The following is a 12,339-nucleotide window of genomic DNA, read 5'->3' as shown; positions in this document are numbered from 1 at the left end:
AGGATTTTTTTATATAAAAAAAGTAGAAAAGTTGGCCTGATCATTCAGTTCAGTGTCACAAGTCAAGCATGAAGTTCATTTCACTTGTAAACAGTATGCATTCTCTTTGTTTACAAGTATCCAATTAACAATGAGTAGTTTTAAGTTATTTGAAGGACACACTACTGGGAAGTTTCGATTTAAGTGGTCCAAATTTCTCAGGAAATTATCTGTCATTTTCCAGATTCATGCCAAATCACTATGACAAGCAATGCTACACGAAGCAAGCAGTCATATTGACTGGCAACGAGGTCACAGAGATATTCACGCAAGCCGCAGTGCCATCCTTTATAAGACTGTACCATCTCTGAATGCATGTAGCAAGGGGCTCTTTTTTAAAAAAGAAGTTACATGGCTGGAAGAGACTTTTTAAATAACATTAAAGCTCCTCCTAAAAACATCAAGTGCTGGCTGCAGACAGAAATAAGGTCAAAATGGGATTACAGACACGAGAAAAGGGGAGTGTATTTGCATCTCAAGGAAACCTTGATGTTTACAGAAATACAAACAACATACAACCTAAGCCAGAGGGCAGGGGGAGTGGGAAGAAAAACACCACATCCAATGGTATGATCAGCAGCCATGAAATGTTGAATGTCAGTTGCAGAGGAATGGTGGCTGGACAACTCTATTCACCCTTGGATGAAACTGACTATATTTAATTCAAGTTGTTTTCAGGCCTGGTTTTGAGACATACTTACCTTTGGCCTTTTATGTCATATGCTCCATAGATAGTCTGATAGTTGACGGGGGTGGGAGGGTTGTCACCAACTCCTAGGTATGCATCTGCAAAGAATTGCCAGCAAACAGTAGAAGCAGAACGCAGCGTGAATGATCAACTTTCAGCTTCACTAGCTCCCAACTTCTCATTTGCAGCAACTGAATCTCCAGGGCTCAAGACATATGAAACATAAGGAGATGAACAAAACATCCAACCAGTCTACTCCACCACACTTCCACTGTGGCATCCGGCAAGGCAATTAAATTTTCCACTGATATAGCACTTCACACCTTTTCACAATGATAGAAGATGTCAGCTAAGGTGAAGCGATAGAGAATGTCAGCTAACGCAGAATCAAAGAGCCAAGTCCAAATGAAATTATTGCACTTATGCCAGTTAGAAATTACAGGTGGAGGGAATCCTTATGCAGAATGGGAAATTTTTATACCTGACAGTGAGATGGGGTGGGTCTTCTATGCAACAGATACCCCACTTTCTCTAGAGGCAATTAATCGCCACAGGCAGGTGTCGGTTTGCAAGCCCCCTCCACAGAGGCTGTCCCCTCTCACTGTCCTCGGAGCTTGCTTACAGGTAACCTCTTCTGGCTGTCTGCAGCGGTGATGTTTCCATATACTGACAGCAGGTACAATATGTTGGACAGCATAGAGATGGGACAAAGTTCACCCAGTCAATGGAAGGAGTTCTACTCAGCATCTAGCTAACATTGTTTGGGTCAGAAAAGAGTCCAGGATTATCACTGTTATATATTTCCACACTGTTCATAAACCCTGAAGAGTTCTTGCAGCATCTCACAAATTAACAAACAACAACAAAACACTCAAGACAGTAAGACAGAGCTGCAATATTTAGAAAGCAAGGTAAGACACTCACTAAAATAGAATCTAAAAGGTCCAGGCAAACACACACAGAATTTTTTTACCTAGTATTGAAAAGACAAAGTCAGCTTCACACAAGCCTCCCTTGGAGAAGGCATTCCAAAGACAGGACACCACTCCTGGAAAGAGCAGGTCCCCTCACCATCACAAAAGGCAAGGGGGTCCAAGGAAGGGCCTCGAAGATAGATCTCCACCTGCAGGCAGATTTATTTGGGAGCCAGTAGTTCCTTAGGTATCCTAACCCTAAACTGTACTTGCCATTTTTTTCTACCTCACCAGGCAGCATGTAACTTGCCTTCTTTGTGCAAACCTTACTTGCTTTGTAAGCACCTTCGTGGTGTACATATGTGGAGCCACACATATCTGAATTGCTTAGAAGGTCTCTGGGTGGATGGCCCTTCACTGCAGTAGGGCATTGCCCTAGGATCAGCCTTCTCCAACCCTTCATATGTTGTTGGACTATAACCAGCCCTTTGGATTAGTAGCCCAAAACATCTTGAGGACACCAGGCTGGGGAAGACTGGCCCAGACCAGGACCAGGGACAGGAACCTGTGGTCCTCCGTATACTGTTGGGCTCCAGCTTCCATGATCAGGAACGATGGGAGTTGTGGGCCAACAACATCTGCAGTACCACCAGTTCTCCACCTGTGGCCTGGATGGGGACCTGGGGGAGGTTTAAAATAGCACAAGCAACACCATTCCTCGACACTTCAGAGACAGCTGCTTCCCCACCTTTTATCTTAACCTAGATTCTCAGTTGCTTCAGCTCATATATTCCCAGTTTTCAACCATCAGAGCTTCTTTTACACATTCTGGGAATATTTAAAAACAGAAAGATGAGCAGCAATCGTGAGATTCTCATGGGGGATTATTGGTGTATAATTAAGCAATATCCATAGTAACAAGCAAATCTGCATTAGCCTGACCTAGTTTGAAAAATTCCATCAGCTTATTGAGGGACAATGACATATTATCTCCCAAAGTACCCCCAACTTTGAAAGCACAACAAAGGCAGGACTTTTTCAACAATGAGGCAGCCAGAGACAATGAACTAGGAACTCCATGGCACAGAGCGAGTTTATGCAATTTTCTGTTCACATAATTTCAAAAAATGTCTATATAAGTTATTAAGGTGAAGAGAAATCTCAAACTTGTGTTTGCTTCACAGATGAACACATCATTATGTCACCTTGAACAGTTTGGAAAGGTGTGGAATAAATTTGTGAACTAAAATACATATTACAAAATCCTACAGAGATGATACTTCTCTGCATAAACATTCAAACATGAATGGCCTGTGCAAGATTATGCAAATATTCTTTGGGCCTAGCTGAAAATTGCAGCCACCGCAATTCACCTTTCCTGCTAAATTCCTCCCAAACCCACCAGCTACACACATATTCTCACTCCACTCTACTCTTTTTCTTCCATTTCCCCAAAGGATGCCCCTCGGTGACTCAGAAAATGTGTAACTACTTTATGCACAACATACACTTAAAGCACCCACTCCAAAAAAGAAATTTGGTTTTTGTTTTTTTTTAAAAAAAAGATATTTATTCGAAATTTCAATAAGAAAAAAAGAATACAAGAAAAAACAGAAATACAACAACAAAACAACAAAACAACAAAAAACAGAAAAAAGAATAACAAAAAAAATACAAATACAAATTACATCCTTTCATTTACCTATTTCTTGGACTTCCTCACACCTCCCTTTTTGTATTCTATCTTAATCCATTATTTCAGCAAATTCTTCCCATACTTCACAATTTTTATTTAAATAATTTGTTTTAACAATCTGTCTCTCTTTTTTTTTCATTAACTCAACATATCCTTTCCAACTTTTGCTATATTCTGTTATTCAATTTACCGTTGATTTCTTTAACCTTGTCTTACCTTAAGAACCATAAAATTTCAAAATTTAAACCATATTTATGCATACCTCCTTCAAACCTTTCTACTAAAGCCAATGAATTCCTTTCCAACATATTCTGATATTTCATTAGTATCACACTAATTCCAAAAAGAAAATATATAAAAAGAAATTCTCTTCTAATTAAATCCAACGTCCCTTCTTCCTGGTTTCGGATTATGTCAGTCCATTCTAACCATTACATCCTGTCCATCAATCTGGTGTTCTAATGTCCGAGGCTCTCGGGTCTCTTCTATGCCCCCTCTGCAGATTTTCTTGTTCCTGTTTATACTTGCACCCTTCCCTGTCCCTTGTTGGTTTCTTTCGTAGTTTCTTCCCTCTCTCCTTGAGGAGAGGGTCTCCGGGGAATTCCAAACGGTAATAGTCTTTATTTTCTTTCATCAAGTTAGCCCATTCCCCAGAATCCCCCTCCCCTATTTTAATTTTGTAATCCAAAAGGTAGTTATTCCAAAAGTAACTGTCAACTTGTTTCACAGTCCCACCAGAGCTAAGAGCTTCCTTGACTCCAGGCACTTCCAGACACACTCCAAATTCAATCTTCCAATGTTGCGGCTTTTGATCATGCAGGACTTTGGATCTTTCCCTTTGTATCTTTTGAGGTGCAATCGCGACCTCTTCCATCTTCATCTGCCCTTGGACTTGCCTTATCAAGCCAGTTTCCTGTGTTCATTGTTGTAGAATTTCTTTGTCTTTGTTTCCTGTTAGTTCATATTTACTGGCTACAGCAGTCATAAAATCCAACTTTTCATTCATCAAGTTCATTTTCTCATGCAACTGCTGCAGCACAGCAATTGTTTTGCCAAGGGCAGACGACAGAACCTCCTCCCTGCACATTTCTGTTCAAGGTCAAATAGCTGGTCCCACGGTCTGATTCTCACAACTATAACGTTTCCCTGTGAACTGCAACAACAAACTGGCAAGCTCCCTCTAGGGGACACAGTTTCCAACGTCCATCTTTAAAAAGTATCCAACAAAGGGAAATTTACTTTCGATTTTCAAATACTTTGTTTCCTTAAAATACAAAGATGCAGAAAGCAGTGTTGAAGTTCATTTGTTTCTCTTTTTTAACTATCTGTCAAAAGTGTTCCGTTTTCAATCAATGGAATCTCCAACCATTTCTGTCCTGACACCCGTCCCCAGGTTTGGGACGATAGAAACTTATATTCCTTTACTCTTTCTCTGCAGGATTAAACGGCCCAAGTCCCCCCCCCCCCTTTTCTCCTGCTGTCAAGGGGGTTTTGTTGGTTATAAATGCAGGAAATTTCAACCTTTGAATCAATTTTCCAGGCTATTTAGCTTGCAAAATCTTTACTTCAGTCTATTTACAAAAAGCGGAAGGCGGACTTCCTGTTTAGACCTTCCCGCTTCGTTGCCTAATTCGTGAATTTCATAAGTTTCTTAGTCAAATCTTCCGTTTTTACTCACAGGTACTTGTTTTAGAGTCCAATTGTCACCAGGAAAAAGTCAGCGATCTCCGGCGATGGCTGTGCGGCTTCCCACTGTGAAAGTAGCAGTCAGTTCGCAGCACCGCGCTGCTCACCCCACTCCGCTCCGGAGCCCCAAAAAAGGGGTTTCCCCGCGAGTAGGGGAAGCGCTCTTGGTGCTCTGCCGAACCCCACGTTCCCAGGCTTCTCCGCCTGGGATTTCTAGCGGGTCCCCACCTTCGCTGCGGTGGGAAGACCCAGTTTCCACGGAGCCCGTTCCTCTGATCGGAGGAACTCCACCATTCGCCGATGGCGCTAACCCGGAAGTCCCCTCCAAAAAAGAAATTTGGAAACTGTAGTTTGTGAAGCATGCTTTGAACGACAATTGAAGGATTCTGGTTTTTTTGTGGGGGAGGTTCCTGTGTGTACACAGAGAGTATTACATTCCAGAGGTGAAATGAGGTCACCAAAAGCTTATACCATTCTGTATTATTTTTATTTATTCTCTCTCTCTCTCTCTCTCTCTCACACACACACACACACACACCCAGACACACACAAAGAGAGAGAGAGAGAGAGAGAGAGAGAGAGAGAGAGAGAGAGAGAGATTGAGCATTGGGAAAGATACAGCATAACTCCTAAAGACATTGTAAATTTACTTCTCTCCCTCAGATTTTCAGCATGGGGAACAGCCAATCTCCACGACAATGCTGCTGACTTACAGGCTCTAAAACCAACACACTTTTTCCAGCCCATTTATTTCTAACGATGACTGGTCTACAGTTCTCATGTGCATGCACACACAAGAACCTGTCTGACACCGCCTCCAGCTGCCTTCTTCATGAAAGAATACTTGGCAAAGGTCAGCTATTCAGATCCCTCAAGGTCCATCCTCCCAGTAGACAGAAACTGGCCAACTAAACTTGCCTAATTGGTTTGCCCTCTGTGGCAATCTCTTTTTTAACAGCCAGAGTCACAGGGTTGGGACGGGGAAGACGTTGAGAGATCGTTCGGGCCAGTTTCTCATCTCACTACAACAGCAATAACATGCTTGAGAAAGTAAACAGAAAAGTCATTCAAAAGTCATTCAAGGAGGTTCAAAGTCCCTGTCATGCACTTTATAAATAACTAGTGAAACAAGAGGAGTGTATATGGATGTGTGGCTCAGGGACAGGAGAGTCCTTGCATAAAGGAACCATAAACCACAGGACATACCTTGGCTAAAGCTTGTGGTTAGTGTAGAGGGAGCTAAACTATGAGCCTGTGTTCAGACAACATGCTAAGTCACACTGTGGCTTGCCTAATCATTTATTTATTTATAAAATACTTAAATAACACATTTTCATTAAAATATCAAAGCTGTGTACAAAAAAATCTATACAATAAAATAACAGACAAAATAAACCGGAATCACAAATCACCAGTCAACAGTTTAAAACAAATCTCTGTAAGCCTGGCAGCAGAAAAAAAAAATCTGTGAAGATTAAATATAAAATAATAATGTTGGTGAGATAGGACAGTGGCAGCTTCAGATTTTGTTCTCAGCAAACCTTCCTCTTCCTCCCAGCTGTCCCTTAAGTTGCCCTCTGTGCTAGATGCTGCTCCATCTCCTTATTCATCACTAGAGGGACAATAGCTGCAAGAAGGAGCAGCAGCAGGGAAAAGGAGGCAGTGGTGGCCCGAGAGCTATGCAAGCCATAGAGTAACCTCACATCTAGAAAGGCAAGGGCACTAACACCTAGCTAGGTACATGTGAGACACTTCCTTCTGGATAAGGGTCAGTGTATGATTGTGTTGCTTTATGTATGTCCACACTGGACACACTGTCTTCCATTCATGTCTGCCAATGCAGCTGACAAGGCAAAAGGGAAAATAACTGAGTGTCACTCCCAGAAATTGGCAATGAGTTAGTGCATCCCAAGCGCCAAATAAATCTCCACCTAGTCATGGGGAATAATCTATGGAGAGCATTTGGTCATGCCCTTTCCAAATGGACAGTTTAGAGCACACTTACTGCAGGGAAGCTAGGCATCTCTCTGGGACAGAATTCCATGATATTCATGCAACTTCCACAGATGGAAACCGCAAACAAAAAGTGTTCAAATATTGCTCTTCAAATGCTGGGAAAGTTCTGTTCCCAGCTTAGCTCTATTTCTGCTCAATGAGTTGCATGGAAAACACAGTCTCCTACAGAAGCATCAGGTCTATCAGCAGTTTCCATTGTGACTCAGCCATGTTTAGAAAGAGTGGAGCACAGAAACTTTGGACCAGCTTTCGGTGAGGAAAGTGAAAGCCACATTTTAGACTCTTTTTTTGGCTCCAGAATCAACTTAGCAGTAATTCTAAACACCAAACAAACAAGATGGTAAAAATTGCAAGCCTCATTCACCTTGGAGATTATATACTTAACAGAGATTCTGAAGTCTCTAACCCCAGGTACCTGAAGAACCATCCTGTCATCCATATGAGAAAATTTAGCATGAGAGGGTAACTTGCAAAGTGGAGGTAGGAATCCTGGAAAAGGCCACAGATTTCTACTTGTGGGACTGTTAGGGAGTTTGGAAACTATTGCTGAAAAAGCGAAGTCTGTAGATGTCCTCTTCCTTTATCTGATAAATGCCATGTCATGGAAGAGAAATAAGACGGTCCACTGCTCCATCAGGAACCTTCAGAAATAAAGTGTGCATTTCCCTCTTAACCACAGAAGTGTTGCTGTTTTTATCAGAACTGCGCACCGATAAAGAAGTTTGCTTCAAGTTCTGCCTAAAGGCAGCTTCATCAGTGCAGAGGTATTTAGCGCTAAACACACACCGCTTTAGCAGCCCTCCCCAAGTTCAGGAGTTCACTGGTTTGAGAAGTCCTTTCCTCCACCCTTTATTATTATTTTTACCCCAAAATAATAACGTTTCTCACATCCCAGGAAAACTCTTAGCCGTGGCTAGGTCTCTCCCAACCTCCTCTGCCCCTCTCACCTTCGCCAGAGGAAGCTGAAAACTGCCAAAGATTGTTCCTGTGAAGCAGACAGGCACTTGCACTGAGCGATCTCAGTTCAGGCTGCGACTCGCAGTGAAGGAGAAACCCCGGGCCACCTGCACGCAGGACTTTTCTGCCCCATGCTTTATATTCTCTCTGTGTGAGTCCTTACGGCTTTCCAGGCACAGCCACTGCCAGGGCTTTCCTTCGGATCACTGGGGAGTGGTAAACCCTCAACTTCCGTAAAAAAAAAGTCTTTTGAAGTTTTCTTAAGGTGGAACTTTGTAGAACTGTTCATCGTTAGCCAACTTTCCTAACTCTTTCATCAATCCCCTCTCCCATTCCTTTTAAAGTAACAGAAATGTCTCTATAATTTTCAAGAACCTCGATCATTGTCTACATACTATTCCTTACTACGGTAATCTGTAGGCAATAAACAAAGAAGCAGAGGAGCCTTGATTCTGAGGTCGCTTCCAGAAGGCCCCTTTAACGAACACCCATCATGTTCAAAGTACATTCACCACACATTTAAAGCACATGACTTTTCCCCAAATAATCCTGGGAACTGTGGCTTCCGCCTCGCAGACCTACAATTCCCAGTACCCTGAACAAAATACAGTTCCCACAATTCTTTGGGGCAACTCACAGGCTTTAAAGGCGAGTTGGATGTGCCTTAAACGCATGGTGTGGATCTTAAGGTTGCGTCAATACTTTCCAGTGCATGTCCCTGTCATTTTCCTTATCACATAAAGTCCGTTTCTTTGGCGTTTGTTTTGCAACAGCTCCAGATGAGATTTAACACACAGCCTGAATTTGCCAGTGACTGTCTGGAAGCCAAATTGTCGGTGTGACTAAAATTAAGTCAATTTAAAGTTTATATTCTATTACAAATCTCAGTATTTCAGCCTTACAAAATATTCCTAAATCATAAATATAGGAGGGGGGCGTAGTTGGACAATATAGCCAATAAGCCATATAAATGTGAAGAGGAAATTGTTGACCGTGGCAGTAAGGAATAGTTATTCCAGTACGTTTCCGAGCACAATTCAAAGTGTTGGTGCTGACCTTTGAAGCCCTAAACGGTCTCGGTCCTGTATACCTGAAGGAGCATCTCCACCCCCATGTTCAGCCCAGACACCGAGATCCAGTGCCGAGGGCCTTCTGGCGGTTCCCTCATTGCGAGAAGTGAGGTTACAGGGAACCAGACAGAGGGCCTTCTCGGTAGTGGCGCCCACCCTGTGGAACGCCCTCCCTTCAGATGTGAAGGAAATAAGTAGCTATCCTATCTTTAAAAGACATCTGAAGGCAGTCCTGTTCAGGGAAGTTTTTAATATTTAACGCTGTATTGTTTTTAATACTTGATTGGGAGCCGCCCAGAGTGGCTGGGGAAACTCAGCCAGATGGGTGGGGTATAAATAATAAATTTATTATTATTATTATTATTATTATTATTATTATTATTCCAAGATATATCCTTTCCTCCCCCACCAGCATTACCTATGAGACCAAAGTTGTAAAAACCTGCCACAGCCACAGTGTGAAGGATGAAAGCCAATCTCCAAAGAACTGACACTTGTTCTAAGTATAGCCAATAACTGAGGAAACAGGATCAGGTCAGTGGCCCATCTAGTTTAGCACCCGGCCCTCACAGTCGCCAACCAGATGGCTGTGGGAAGCAGAACGCAAACACAAGAGCTTTCTCCCTGCTCCTGTGGTTTCTGTGGAGGCAGAGCCTAGTAGCCATTGATAGCTTTATCCTCCACGAAGTTGTCTAATAGTGGTCATCCCTTCTTCCTGTGGGAGTGAGTGCCATAGTTTAAAACTATTTGCTGGGTGAATAAGTAATTTTATCTGTCCTGAACCGCCCAACATTCAGCTTCATGAGATGTCCACGCATTCTATTGTTATGAAAGACGGAGAAAACCTGCTCTCCGTCCACTTTCTCCATGCCATACGATAATTTTAAATGCATCTAATGTATTAAATGTATTTAAATGTCGGCTGTGTGCCTGTGCTATGCACCCCCTTAGTCCGTCATGCTTCTCATTTTTAGTCTCATCCTTAAACAAATCAAATGTATATACTTAAGTTTGATTGAATAATAGGGAACAAATGTAGCTCTTTGCAGATGGTTCATATCATCTGGATATCGTTGTCTCTCCGACCCATATTCTTCGCTGTGCATGTTACCCTCTTTTCTTACCCTCCCTTCAAACTCAAGCCAAATATGTGCAGTCAGGCAACACCCAGCTGAGAGACCCAAGGGCTCAAGAGTAAATATCCAAGTGTACAGGAAAAAGCAATTCTAAAGAAATATAAAGGCATTTATAGTAAAAACTAGCAGAAAGGTTTAGAAGCCAAGACCTTACCCTCTTGTGCATCATGACAAGGGGATGTTATTGCCTTGTTCAATTCCTTTTAACCTTTTCAGTGTTTGAAATATGCATTAATAAAATTCCTCACAAGTACTTAGATTTCCAAGAGCAAAAACATTTGTTCTGAATTGCTCTAGAATATCATCCAGGAATTACAGCATCCAACATCCACATCTGGCTTGAAGTAAAGTATGACTAGATGCAAAAATATCCCTCCTCAGTTTCAAGATTCCTCTGGGATGGTGCATCTACTACATCCATGCCTAATCTGTTGCAGTGGTTGAACTTCCCATGTGGTTAGGAAGCATTTACAGCACAGTCTTTACAACACAACCCTATATGTTACTCAGAAGTAAATTCAATAGGGTTAGGGTTCCTATAAATGCATTAAGTTTATAGTGGCAACTTTTATTTCTTATTTGTAGGGTTCCTATAAATGCATTAAGTGTTACTTTTAATTTCTGATGGCACAATTTTGTTTCTGACAGCAATGTGAAACGATCCATACCATGTATTTAAAGTACATGACTTTCCCAAAATAATCATGGGAACTGTAGCTTCACAGACCTACAACTCCTGGTACCCTTAATGGACTACAGTCCCCAGAGTTTTAAATCATGTGATTTAAATGTATGTTGGATCTGCTTTAAATGTATAGTGGGTGTTTGGGGAGGGGCGCTTTTTTCTTCAGTTCCCCCAATTTCAAACTCTCCATGTCGTGCAAGTCCTTGCCATTTAATTTTACTATGAGAGATGTGGAAAAGCTCCTTAGACAAGCAGAGGTGCAGTGTGAAAAACAGCAAGAGACCCTCATAATCTCCAGGTTTTGCCATCCTGGCAAGCACACTGCCATTGTTCTAGAATACAGACCCATGAAGAACTTGTGTTTATAATGCAAGTAGAGATCCAGAACTCAGGGGTAACAGAAGCAGCAAAAAATCAAGACCGGGTTTAGGGGTGGGGCCAAAGTTTGGAGGCAGAAATTCTGAGAACAGTTATTCTATGTTCTTAAGATCCCTTTTTCAAACAGCCCCTTGATAAAAGTTGCCACTATGAATTCTTCTTCCCTGGTACAGTGGTACCTCGGGTTACATACGCTTCAGGTTACACACTCTGCTAACCCAGAAATAGTACCTCGGGTTAAGAACTTTGCTTCAGGATGAGAATAGAAATTGTGCGGCGGCAGCTGGAGGCCCCATTAGCTAAAGTGGTGCTTCAGGTTAAGAACAGTTTCAGGTTAAGAATGGATCTCCGGAACGAATTAAGTACTTAACCTGAGGTACCACTGTAATACCAAGGATGGGATGTGTCTTATGCCTTAATGTGCAAAGTCATATTGCAATGCTTTCCTCTTCTTTTCTTGTTTACACAGTGAAGGGAATCACCATTCCTAAGTTTCCTTTACCGCAAGGAATTGCATCTTTTCTTACAAGGGCGTATGAAAAATGTCTAAGAAATCCAGAGCCTCCAGCCCAGAGACTTGACATTATTCTTATTTAGGGAGCTGCACATCTTCCATTGTCCCATAATAAATATCGAACAGAAAACCTGTTAAGTAAAAGATGGCATTATCCACTGAAGAAGAAGAGCTTGGGGGGCAAATATCACCACATTGTTTATGGCATACCATCCATCTGGCTCAGATTTTATCTGGAATACATATCCAGTGCATCTCTCCAGAAGTGGTGAGCTCCAGAACATTTTATAGTATTGCTTCTCTTCCCTCCCACCCCCTCGCTCCCACAGGCTTGTTTACAATGTGTACACTTTTATGGCTCAGGAAAGAAAACAGCCTCTATAATCATGCATAGTAATCAACCCTCATTATTTACTCTTAATGATTTTACAGTATTTTTACACTAGTCCCCTAGAAATTTTAGTCATCCCAAAGAGAATAGCTTGCTTGTAACCATTTGCTAATTGCACGTATGAATGTCAATTAATTCACTTAGCTAATTATCCACTCTATGAACATCA

The 12,339-nt window shown here is 41.9% G+C and overlaps 1 protein-coding gene across 2 annotated transcripts in view; it reads right to left on the bottom strand.

Moving 5' to 3' along the window:
* ACOT11 (acyl-CoA thioesterase 11) overlaps nucleotides 1–8,218 on the bottom strand; it is a 61,740-nt gene extending 53,522 nt beyond the window's left edge. The window contains exon 1 of one of the 2 annotated variants that reach the window (XM_079980742.1): nucleotides 7,987–8,218. The gene's annotated coding sequence lies outside the window, so the exon portion shown is untranslated. The remainder of the gene's footprint in view (nucleotides 1–7,986) is intronic. The other variant, XM_079980743.1, reaches the window with a different exon arrangement.
* Nucleotides 8,219–12,339: the final 4,121 nt, after the last annotated feature.

Source organism: Podarcis cretensis (assembly GCF_951804945.1).
Source record: "Podarcis cretensis genome assembly, chromosome: 6".
NCBI classification, from domain to species: domain Eukaryota; kingdom Metazoa; phylum Chordata; class Lepidosauria; order Squamata; family Lacertidae; genus Podarcis; species Podarcis cretensis.
This window is presented reverse-complemented; position numbering and strand designations above follow the sequence as displayed.